Source organism: Balaenoptera borealis, assembly GCF_965194805.1.
Source record: "Balaenoptera borealis genome assembly, chromosome: 9".
NCBI lineage: Eukaryota > Metazoa > Chordata > Mammalia > Artiodactyla > Balaenopteridae > Balaenoptera > Balaenoptera borealis.
Genome location: NC_138873.1, coordinates 69,947,153 through 69,958,099, shown reverse-complemented (window position 1 = coordinate 69,958,099; position 10,947 = coordinate 69,947,153).

Below are 10,947 nucleotides of genomic sequence, written 5' to 3'. Positions count from 1 at the left end.
AGTTTTCCTCTGTCCCTAAATTTTGTATTGGCTTTGCTGTCTTTCACTAGAAAAACTCAGTAGCATAAATTAATGGTGTGTTAAAACTGTCCCTCCCACTCCCTGCCTTTTTTATTGGAATGATAGGCTGTCTTAGCTTTGTCACACACAGTTAAAAACTAAACATTCGAATATTCTATGTTACATGTGACTTGCAGTTATTTAGTGTGCTTATTTTAAATGCTACTGGTAGGAAAACTCTTCATATGTGTACATATAATGCATGAATGGAACCGAAGGAGCCTTTGGGGTTGCGATTTGAGATTTCCAAATGTCATCATGAACAGTAACAGGTCTGCAGGGATGTGTTTTACCTGCCAACATCCAGCCTGTTGGCTCCTAGCTGAGTCAGCACAGATAGTGTAAAATAACACTTGCAAGGGCTATTAGCATAATCATGAATGCTGAGGCTTTCAGAAGCGCTACCAGTTTCCTAAAAAGTGATATACCTTTTCAGGAGGACAAAGTGTTGCCTTTTTCTTGTGGATACTGGTGAATAATTTAAGATCCAGTAGACTTAATGCCATTTGTATGCTTACAATCTTGGCTGTATTTGACAGCATAGCCCGCCTTTTGCTGATGAAAGTGGAATTTCTTGATTAACATTAAAAAAAAAAAATTGATTATGTGATCTGTTGGACAAACTGGAATGAATCCTGCCTTTCTGAAAATAAAATCTCATCAAATGCAAAAAAAAAAAAAATAAGTACAAAGTATTATGAATCATTAATTACTTAACCAGCCCTCTATTAATGATTATTTGGATTATATCCAGGTTTTTCCTACTATTACAAACGGTGCTCTAATTATCATCCTTGTTCTGGTTACGTGTACAATTATAGTTCTAGGATACACTTTTAGAAGTAGAATTGCTGGATCAGATTATGAGTATTTTAAACTTGTATAGAGATTGCTCAGGCCCTCTTGTCCACACCCCCCAAAGCTGATGTCATGAAATAAGTTAATTTTTGTGAAACAGATGAAATAGAGTATCTTATTTTCATTTGCATTTATATAATTCTGAGCAAAGTTGAACATCATTTCATAAATTATAGGTCATTTATGGATTATTTGTCCATAACTGCCTATTCAAAAGTATTTCTCAAGTTGTTAATTTTATCTTTAATTTTAAGCTTAACTTTTGACTCTTTTATGATATTTTTTACCATACAATAATTCTTAGGTAGTCAAATATGCCTATCTTTAACTTTTTGACTTGTTGGTTTTATGTCATGCCAATGATACTAAAAAGAAGTATTTGTATTTTATTCTAGGGTGTATACAGCTTTATTTATTTTCAATTTAGATCTTTAATTCATCTGTAATTTATCTGGAGTTGATGAGTGAAGTAGAAATCCGGCCTCTTTTTAAATCTAAACGACAAGCCAGTTATAATACCATGTAGGGACTAATCAATCTTTTTTGTCTCGACTATTCTGAAATGCTACTAAATTCCCAAATATTTTGTGGTCTAGTTTTGGGTTCTCTATTAGGATTCATATTAATAAAAGTTCAACAAATGATAATAAATGTTTTAAATTTGTTAAGATCATTAAGTATTAGATTTAATTATTTAGTGTCTGTCTATCAAGTGTATCAATCAAAGTGCATCACCAAAGAGAAATTATTGAAGTATAGTTGATTTACAATGTTGTGTTAGTTTCAGGTGTACAGCAAAGTGATTCAGTTTTATATATATATATATATATATATATATATATATATATACACATACATATACAGTACATCCTTGTGGTTTATCTATTTTTTATATAGTAGTTTGTATCTGTTAATCCCAAACTCCAAATTCATCCCTCCCCCCGCCGCTTTCCCCTGTGGGAACCATAGGTTTGTTTTCTATGTCTCTGAGTCTGTTTCTACGCGATACTGTAAATCAACCATACTTCAATTTTTAAAAAATGATTACCAGAGTGAATTTAGTTAACATCAAAAAAAGAGAGAGAAATTAGACATAAATCATATCCTTAAATTGCTAACACTCTGGTCACTATAAATAGAAGTATTGGGATTTTCCCTCAACATTCTTTTTGACTCGTCATGAGATACTAAAACGGAACTCGGATTTCCTAACCTCCACTCGACTCTTTAACGTTGTGTAGCTCTGTTTCTTGTAGTCTGTCCCGTGTTCCATCTAAATCATATTTATCAGGCTGTTTGTTTAAAGACAGATTCCTGGGTCTCATCTGGGACCTACTGGATCAAAATCACTGTCAGCTGAGCTGAGAAATTTGCATTTTACCTACCGAAGCTTCCAAACCATGATTGTGCAGCATTGTTTAGTAAGCCAGCAATGTAGTTAAGGAAGCAATACGGTGTGGTTTCATCTTCAGCTGCCTCTGCAGCACAATTAAATTGAAAATGGTAAAGTCATTTGTTCCTCTACTTCCCACAAACAGCTGGAACCCCAGCACCAGGAATCTGAGATAAAGATAGCCCAAAGCACCGAACAACTATCCCGCGGTCACAGACACAAATGCAGGCAGCAGACAGTTTCTCGGTTGAGATAAGGTTTTTAATCATCAGCAGCAGGTAAGATGACTGACAGCCTGAAAGAACAACCTGAGACGTGATGTGTGACACACGTGGCGGCAGCTAACTCACCCCAGAAGTGATGGACAAGAAGCAGGCCGACTTGACACAGGCAAATCCGCCAAGAATATTCTCTACTATTTCAGTCAAAGCAGCGTGGCCTAATCAGTAATGCAAACATCCTGTTTCCCAGGCTAACAACCTCTGTCCCTGGAACCCTCAGAGGGTTAGAGATAAAGAAACTGCTGCTCCAATTATGCATAATCTTCCTCTAGTCTGAAATGTCAACAGAGAAGGCAAATAACGCTGCAGAGAAAAGGAGGAAAATCTCACAGGCGAGAAGTAATTTGTTTAACGTTTTCCCATTTCTTTTTGTTTTGCACATGTCTCCTCCCACATCCATTTTAGAAAGCTTTCAGTTATGGGCTATCAATGAAAGGAGAAATCGGTTTTGTGCAAAAATCAAAAAAGAAGCAATTGTATTGATAGAGTGGTTTGGTTAGATTTATAGTGCAGTAGGAGAGAGAAAAATGAAGCCCAAACGACTTCCTACCCTAATTTTGCAGAAGTCTTAGGAGACATTAGATGTGATATGGGTTTGCCTAAAGCATCTCTATCCTAAAGGGCTTGGCTATTTTGCTGTGAGAGGTAAGGGTGCTACATTCAGAAAACTGTATTTTCCCTCTGTGTCTGTATATATGGCCATGTGCAGCTTTAGAGACAGTGAAGAACTTGGTGGGAGGGAATCACAGCCGCTTTTATTAAGGAAAAAGGATTTCCTTTGCACGATGCTTTCAGTGTGGCTCAGAGGAGCCCCAGGAATCCTTCAAGAAGGAGAAGCCAGCAGTGCCGGCTGTCCTGGTCTAAAATCTTGGCTGCAATTCAACGGCAAGTATGTTTAAGGGGAAAGAGGGAGACCTTGTCACAAACATTATCCTGACACCCTCTCACCACATTCCCAACCAACCCCCACCCCCGAGCTCTAGCTGAACTGCAGGGTGGAAGGATTCTGTCTAAGCTCAGCGTCTAAATACTGCGTAAGCCTCATCTGGGCCGATCAAGTCCCAGTCGCCCTGCAGACAGCGGGAGACTGCTCCTCACCACCGATCCGTAACTCTCCAGCTTGAAGAGGCAGCATGAATCAGCCACTACCCTCCAGCCCTTCCCCACACCCACCTATTTCCCATACTCACATCTCCAGGAAAAATGTACTGTCTGGGATTCGGGGGCCAAATGGGAATAGGGTGTCAGGGTTCCCCCCAGTTCGTTTCTCTCTATGCCTGAGCAGATTCCACAGGGAGTTGTTTTAACTTGCATCACTCTGTAAAGCTGGGTTTCAGGGGAATAAAGGAGAAAGAGAAAGAAGAGGAAGAGTGGGATGTAAAGAATTTGTATATACCTGAAAATTGCCAGATGAATAGACCACCAAAAAATAATGCATGAGGGTAGAGATGGCTGGAAACCAGCATAGAGGGTGATGTCTAAATTTCAGAGAACTGAGGCAACACAATTGTTATTGAGTATGTGGCCCCCTCTCCCTACCCCCCAAATACTGTATTTTTTTTTAGTTAATTTTGTTTTGAAAATTATCTATATCCTTTGAGATAGAGACATACTGGATGGGTCCCAGATATAGGGTTGGAAGCTCTGGTCTCGGCACAAAGCATTCAAAACTCATCCTCTCTCATAGTTTCACTTGAAATCTCTGTTGCAGAACTGACCTGTCCCCTGAGCTTCACGCCAGTGTCTTGGTTCAGTGCACTAATTATCTGTGTAACCAATTACCCCAAACTTTGCAGCTTAAAGCAACAAACATTTCTTACCTCACAGAGTTTTTGAGGGTCAGAAATCTGGGAACATCTTAGTTGGGTGGATCTGAATCAAGATCTCTCCTGAGATTGCAGCCAAGCTCTCAGATGGGGCAGCAGGCATCTCAAAGCTCAATGAGGGCAGAGAACCCATGTCCAAATTCACTCACTTGGTTGCTGGCAAGCCTCGGTTCCTCACTACCTTTTGTTCAGACAGGATAGTTATCACACGGGCTTCTCCATAGGGCTGCTAACAGCATAACAACATGGTAGGGGGTGGGGATGAGGGGAAGGGGGGAGGGAGAGGAGGCACCCAAAACATCCACTGGAACCCTCATTCATTATTAGTGGGAATACCAATGGTATTGTCACTTTAGAATACAGTTTGTTGGTTTCTTGTAACATTAAATATATATTTATGTTGTGATCCAGCAATCTCTCTCCGAGGTATTTACCCAAGAGAAGTTAAAACTTATGTCCGTGCAAAGACCTGCAGATGAAAGTTTATAATAGCTTTAAGCATAATAGCCAAAAGCTAAAAATGTCAATAATTCAATTGTTCTTCAAAGTTTGATACCTCCATAAATAGGAATGCTATTCAGCAATAAAAAGAAACAAACTGGGCTTCCCTGGTGGTGCAGTGGTTGAGAATCCACCTGCCAATGCAGGGGACACAGTTCAATCCCTGGTCCAGGAAGATCCCACATGCCGCGGAGCAACTAAGCGTCATAACTACTGAGCCTGTGCTCTAGAGCTCATGAGCCACAACTACTGAGCCTGCGTGATGCAACTACTGAAGCCTGTGTGCCTAGAGCCCATGCTCCACAACAAGAGAAGCCACACACCGCAACGAAGAGCAGCCCCGGCTCGCCGCAACTAGAGAAAGCCCGCGTGCAGCAATGAGGACCCAACACAGCCAAAAATAAATAAATAAATTAAAAAAAAAAAAAGAAACAAACTACTGGTACCTGCAACACAGGAGTGAATCTCAAAATCATCATGCTAAGTAAGGAAGTCAGGCACGGAAGGCTCTACACGGTATGATTCCATCTGTATCGTTCTGGAAAAGGCAAAACTATAGGGACAGAGATCGGATAAGAGTTTTGGAAATGGGGTGAGGGGTTTGACTCCAAAGAGACACAGAGAAAATTCTCTGAGTGTAGTGGTGGTTACATGACTGTATACTTTTGTTGATACTCATACCATACAACTGGAAAGGATGGATTTTACTGTATGTCAGTTATACATCACTAAACCTGACTTTAAAAAATAATAAAAATAGGGACTTCCCTGGCCGTCCAGTGGTTAAGACTCTGCACTTCCACTGAAGGGGGAGTGGGTTCAGTCCCTGGTCGGAGAACTAAGATCCCACAAGCCACAGGGTGTGGCCAAAAATAAGTAAATAAATAAGGTGGGAAGGGCAAGGGTCAATGCATGGAAGTATGACAGCATGGTGCACACAAGAAAGAGACAGTTCACTATTTCAAGGGCATAACATTCAAAGCAAGGAGTGCAAGTAACAGAGTCCTGAGCTTTTCACTTATGTGTCCAGCTTCACCTCAAACTCAATATATCCAACACCAAAGCCCCCATCCCTCTGTCCTGGAAAAGTACCATCTTGCCTGTTGAGGATGCCATTTTCCTAGTCACTGAAACTCCAAAGCTAGAGTCTTTCTCAACTTCTCCCTTTACCTGTCCTACCAAATCCATGCTACTCTCTTGCAATGCCATGGTTTTTGTGCTTTTGGTGGTGGCAGCAGTGGTACAATGATGACAGTCAGGGTTTTCCACTTCTCTCATGTAGCATTTTTTTCTTACCCCACTGCTCTCATAATAGTTCAGGCCTTTATTTCTTCTCACCAGGATTGGAACATGGCGGCCCACTAACGAGTCTTTGTGCATCTGGTCGCTTACCCTTTTTGCCAGATGAGTCTTCTGAAAATACCAACCTCATCCCACCATGTCCTAATCAAAAATCAATTCAAGGTCCTTGTCAATGAAAAGACTCTCTCCTCTTGATCCTAATTTACTTTTCAAGTTTATTCCTCAATCCACCCAGGTCAACAACCTGCTTCAGAGCCAGCCAACTTGAGTTCATTTCCACCTGTGTGCATTTTTGTCAGGACAGATCTTACAGTTCTGACTGAGTTGCCCTCTCCTTCCCTCTCCATATATTTAAGTCCTCCTCTTTCACCATGACTCAGCACAAGTCCTATCTCCCCACTCTCCCCTCTCGCTCTCAGCAGGATGCTTCAAGTCACACTTGCTTCCTTCTCTGAACTCTGCAACAATGATTGTTCCCACCTATCAGGAGGTTTAGTGGTTTTATTGATAATGGTATTTCTACAGCCCTTGGAAGATTTCAAAGCACCTTCCTTTTCATCATCCCATTTGAGGTCTTCTCAACAAATCTAGGAGATTATTCTTATTTCAAAGATAAAAAATCTGAGGCTCTATAATGCACGGTGATTTGCCTTAAGGTCACACAGCTAAGAAGAAGATTTTCAATACATTTTTTTATATAAATTTATTTTATTTTTTCATTTTTATTTTTGGCTGCGTTGGGACTTCATTGCTGTGTGTAGGCTTTCTCTAGTTGTAGTGAGCAGGGGCTACTCTTCTTTGCAGTGTGCGGGCTTCTCATTGCGGTGGCTTCTCTTGTTGTGGAGCACGGGCTCTAGGTACTCGGGCTTCAGTAGTTGTGGCGCGCGGGCTTCAGTAGTTGTGGCTCAAGGGCTCTAGAGTGCAGGCTCAGTAGTTGTAGCGCACGGGCTTAGTTGCTCCTTGGCATGTGGAATCTTCCTGGACCAGGTCTCGAACCCGTGCCCCCTGTATTGGCAGGCGGATTCTTAACCACTGTGCCACCAGGGAAGCCCCTCAATACATTTTTTAAATGAACAAATGAAGACAGAGCCAGGAAATTGACTTAGCAATCAATTAGAAGAGGCAAGACTTTTTAATGGAGAAGAAAGTATTTAAGGTCAGAAAAAGACTATATCAAGTCAGAATTCGACCATGATTATATTCATACAGACCACACTGACTGCTTGGCTTTTGTGAGACTGGTAAGATTCAGTAAAGGGCAGAACTTAATCTAAACAGTTCAACAGATGAATTTTTAATAAGCTTAAAACTGGAAAAGAGTACCCTCAGCAAGCATGTATTTCTGCTTTTGTGACTGTTGGAGTTGGCTGTGTGGGAGACTTAACTGCTGTGTAAAATGTGGAATTAAAATTAAAAAGCTCTGATGTATATTTTTAGAGAACAGAAACAATTAAAATAAAATGTAACTCAAAATTCAGTTAGTAGAGCTGGCATTTAAATTGTTTAATTAGCAAAATTCTATATGATTAAAGTAGTCACTTGAAAATGTCTTTCAAAGTAAAGCATTTTAATATGCTCCAGTTCTTAGATGATTGACATCACTTGATCTTTGTGTTCCCCTCTGGAATTGACTTGCTCTGCAGTTTGAGTTAAGAAGGTCCTGGGCTAACGTTTTACAAAGGAGCTTATCAGAATGAAAGCATAAAGTGAATCTTATTTGACAATAAAATATCCTGGACCTTGAAATACTGTTAGCATCTTCAGTGTAGAAAGGAGTATAGTATAGATTCCTCAATCTCTTTCTTCATATTGAAGGCTTGGACCTTTATCTCACATTCCATCTGAGTTACTGGGTGGGTGACTACCCTTAAGGGTGTTGATGAATCAGAGAATTCTTGAGGTTGTGCTTCTGACCCCAAACATTATTTAGACAAAGGATACATTTTTAAAAACCCAGTATGAACAACCATATGGTCTTTGAGAAAGGATATCTAGTTCATTCCATATTTTTTCACCTAGAGCTACCCCAAAACCATGACCAGCAGATAAGAATCCAGTTTTTTAAACTTCCCAGGGCAGAAACTAGCTAGATATTCACCAAATACATTTCCTCTTTCTGTGCACCCAGATAAACTACACTTCCCAACCCCCTTGCACTTAGAAGGGACCGTATGATCAGTTCCTGTAAATGAAATGTGAGAAGGGATGTGCCTCTGCCCCATCAAGGCAGTTAAGAGGGATGCACCTTCTCCGTGTGCTCTCTCTTTTCCCTTGTGTGCTACCTGGATGATGCCAGGGTGCCTCTGAGGTGACATGTTGAGGATGGTAGAGCCACAGCATGGAAGGAGCTTGATCCTTAACCAGCTGTGTGCAGAAGACCCACCTCCCGCCACTAACTGCATTGATCTTCGAGGTGAGCAAGAAATAAATTGTCATTATGATAAGGCAGCAGGGTTTGGGAGATTGTTTATTAGACCACTGGGCATTGGCCTACCTGCTAACTCTCCACTCCCCCCAAAAGAAATTTCTACCACTATAATCCACCATGCAATGTCTAAACAATGTTGCTTCACGTCCTTTTGTTCTAGTTGACTGCTAGAAGCCAGTGGATCTTAACCTTGAAGACAAGGACTTTTTAGAATACAATAAAAATCCAAAACACCTATCCTTAAGAAAATAAACAAATGCACTCATGCTCAAAACTGCCAAGGACTTCCTTGATGGTGCAGTGGTTAAGAATCTGCCTGCCAATGCAGAGGACACGGGGTCAAGCCCTGGTCTGGGAAGATCCCACATGCCGCGGAGCAACTAAGCCCGTGTGCCACAACTACTGAGCCTGCGCTCTAGAACCCATGAGCCACAATTACTGAACCCGCGTGCCACAACTACTGAAGCCCGGCACGCCTAGAGCCTGTGCTCTGCAACAAGAGAAGCCACCTCAGTGAGAAGCCTGCACACCGCAACGAAGAGTAGCCCCCGCTCGCTGCAACTAGAGAAAGCCCGCACGCAGCAACGAAGACCCAATGCAGCCAAAAATAAATAAATAAAATAAATTTATTTAAAAAAAAAAAACTTTGCCTAAAATTTCAAGATGTTTTCAGAATTATCCCAAGCTCATAAACAGACCCCAGGCGAAGATCCCTGCTATTAGCAATTAGTGTATTAGGAATGTAGAGGAGCCTTCAGTAAGTATTAAGTATATATTATTTTCAATCTTTCCAGTTTTACTTCTCATCCCCTTCCTATACAGCTGCAGTCATATTCATGTCTTTGATCTTTGGATTTTAAAAATGTAAAAAATCTAGTTCTCCAACACTGATTTTTCTCTCCCAGAGCAAAGATGTCAGTGTAACAGTCTCAGTGCCAAACATCAATTCTGTGACCAGGCCTTCTGATTTCTGTACTGACTGTGAGCAGTCTCTGCATCAGAACCATCAACGATGTGACGGTTGATATTCTATGCCAGGCACTGTGCAATTGCTTTTGGAAACAGAACCTTAACTCCCTAGCATGAACCTTGAGACCTTTTCAATTTTGCCCTGTCAAGCTCTCTAACCTCATTTCTCATCAGTACCCCACATAAACTCTTTGTTCTTTTTTTTTTTTTGGCTGCGTTGGGTCTTCATTGCTGCTCGCGGGCTTTCTCTACTTGTGGCGAGTGGGGGCTACTCTTCGTTGCGGTGCGCAGGCTTCTCACTGAGGTGGCTTCTCTTGTTGCGGAGCACGGGCTCAGTAGTTGTGGCTCGCGGGCTCTAGAGCGCAGGCTCAGTAGTTGTGGCGCACGGGCTTAGTTGCTGCACGGCATGTGGGATCTCCCCTGACCAGGGCTCAAACCTGTGTCCCCTGCATTGGCAGGCGGATTTTTAACCACTGTGCCACCAGGGAAGTCCAAACTCCTTGTTCTTATAATATCACACTGTTCATGATGCACGGAATCTACCACACTCTTTCGTGCCTCTGTGACTTTGCCTGGAATGTCCTCTCCCTTGACTGTCCAAAATCTCCTATTATCTTCTAGGGTTCAGCCCAAACATCAACTTTCTGGTAACCATCCCTGGCCTGCACACTCCTGAGTGAAGTGTCCCCAGGAGTGCTCCCATGGTACTCATCACACGCAGTGAAGATTTGCTGCTCTGCCTCCCATGGGACTCCTTGAGGGTAAAGACTGTCTTTTATTGCATGCCCTTTTTTTATGATTTTTTTTTTTAAAGATCAAATTTATAGAGAGAATGTTTTGCTTATCTCTTTTAAATTTTATTTATTTATTTATTTATGGCTGTGTTCGGTCTTCGTTTCTGTGCGAGGGCTTTCTCCAGTTGTGGCAAGTGGGGGCCACTCTTCATCGCGGTGCGTGGGCCTCTCACTATCGCGGCCTCTCTTGTTGCGGAGCACAGGCTCCAGACACGCAGGCTCAGTAATTGTGGCTCACGGGCCCAGCTGCTCCGCGGCATGTGGGATCTTCCGGGACCAGGGCTCGAACCCGTGTCCCCTGCATTGGCAGGCGGATTCTTAACCACTGCGCCACCAGGGAAGCCCCTATGATTTATTTTTTATTGAAGTATAGTTAATTTAAAATGTTGTGTTAGTTTCAAGTGTGCAGCAATGTGATTCAGTTATATACACCTGGCAAAAGCACACCTGGGCCTCAGCCCTCTGTTTCCACGTTAGTCTCTCTTCCAGGGGACTCCATTCTTTTTCCTTTATGCCAGCCTATTCTATACCTCAA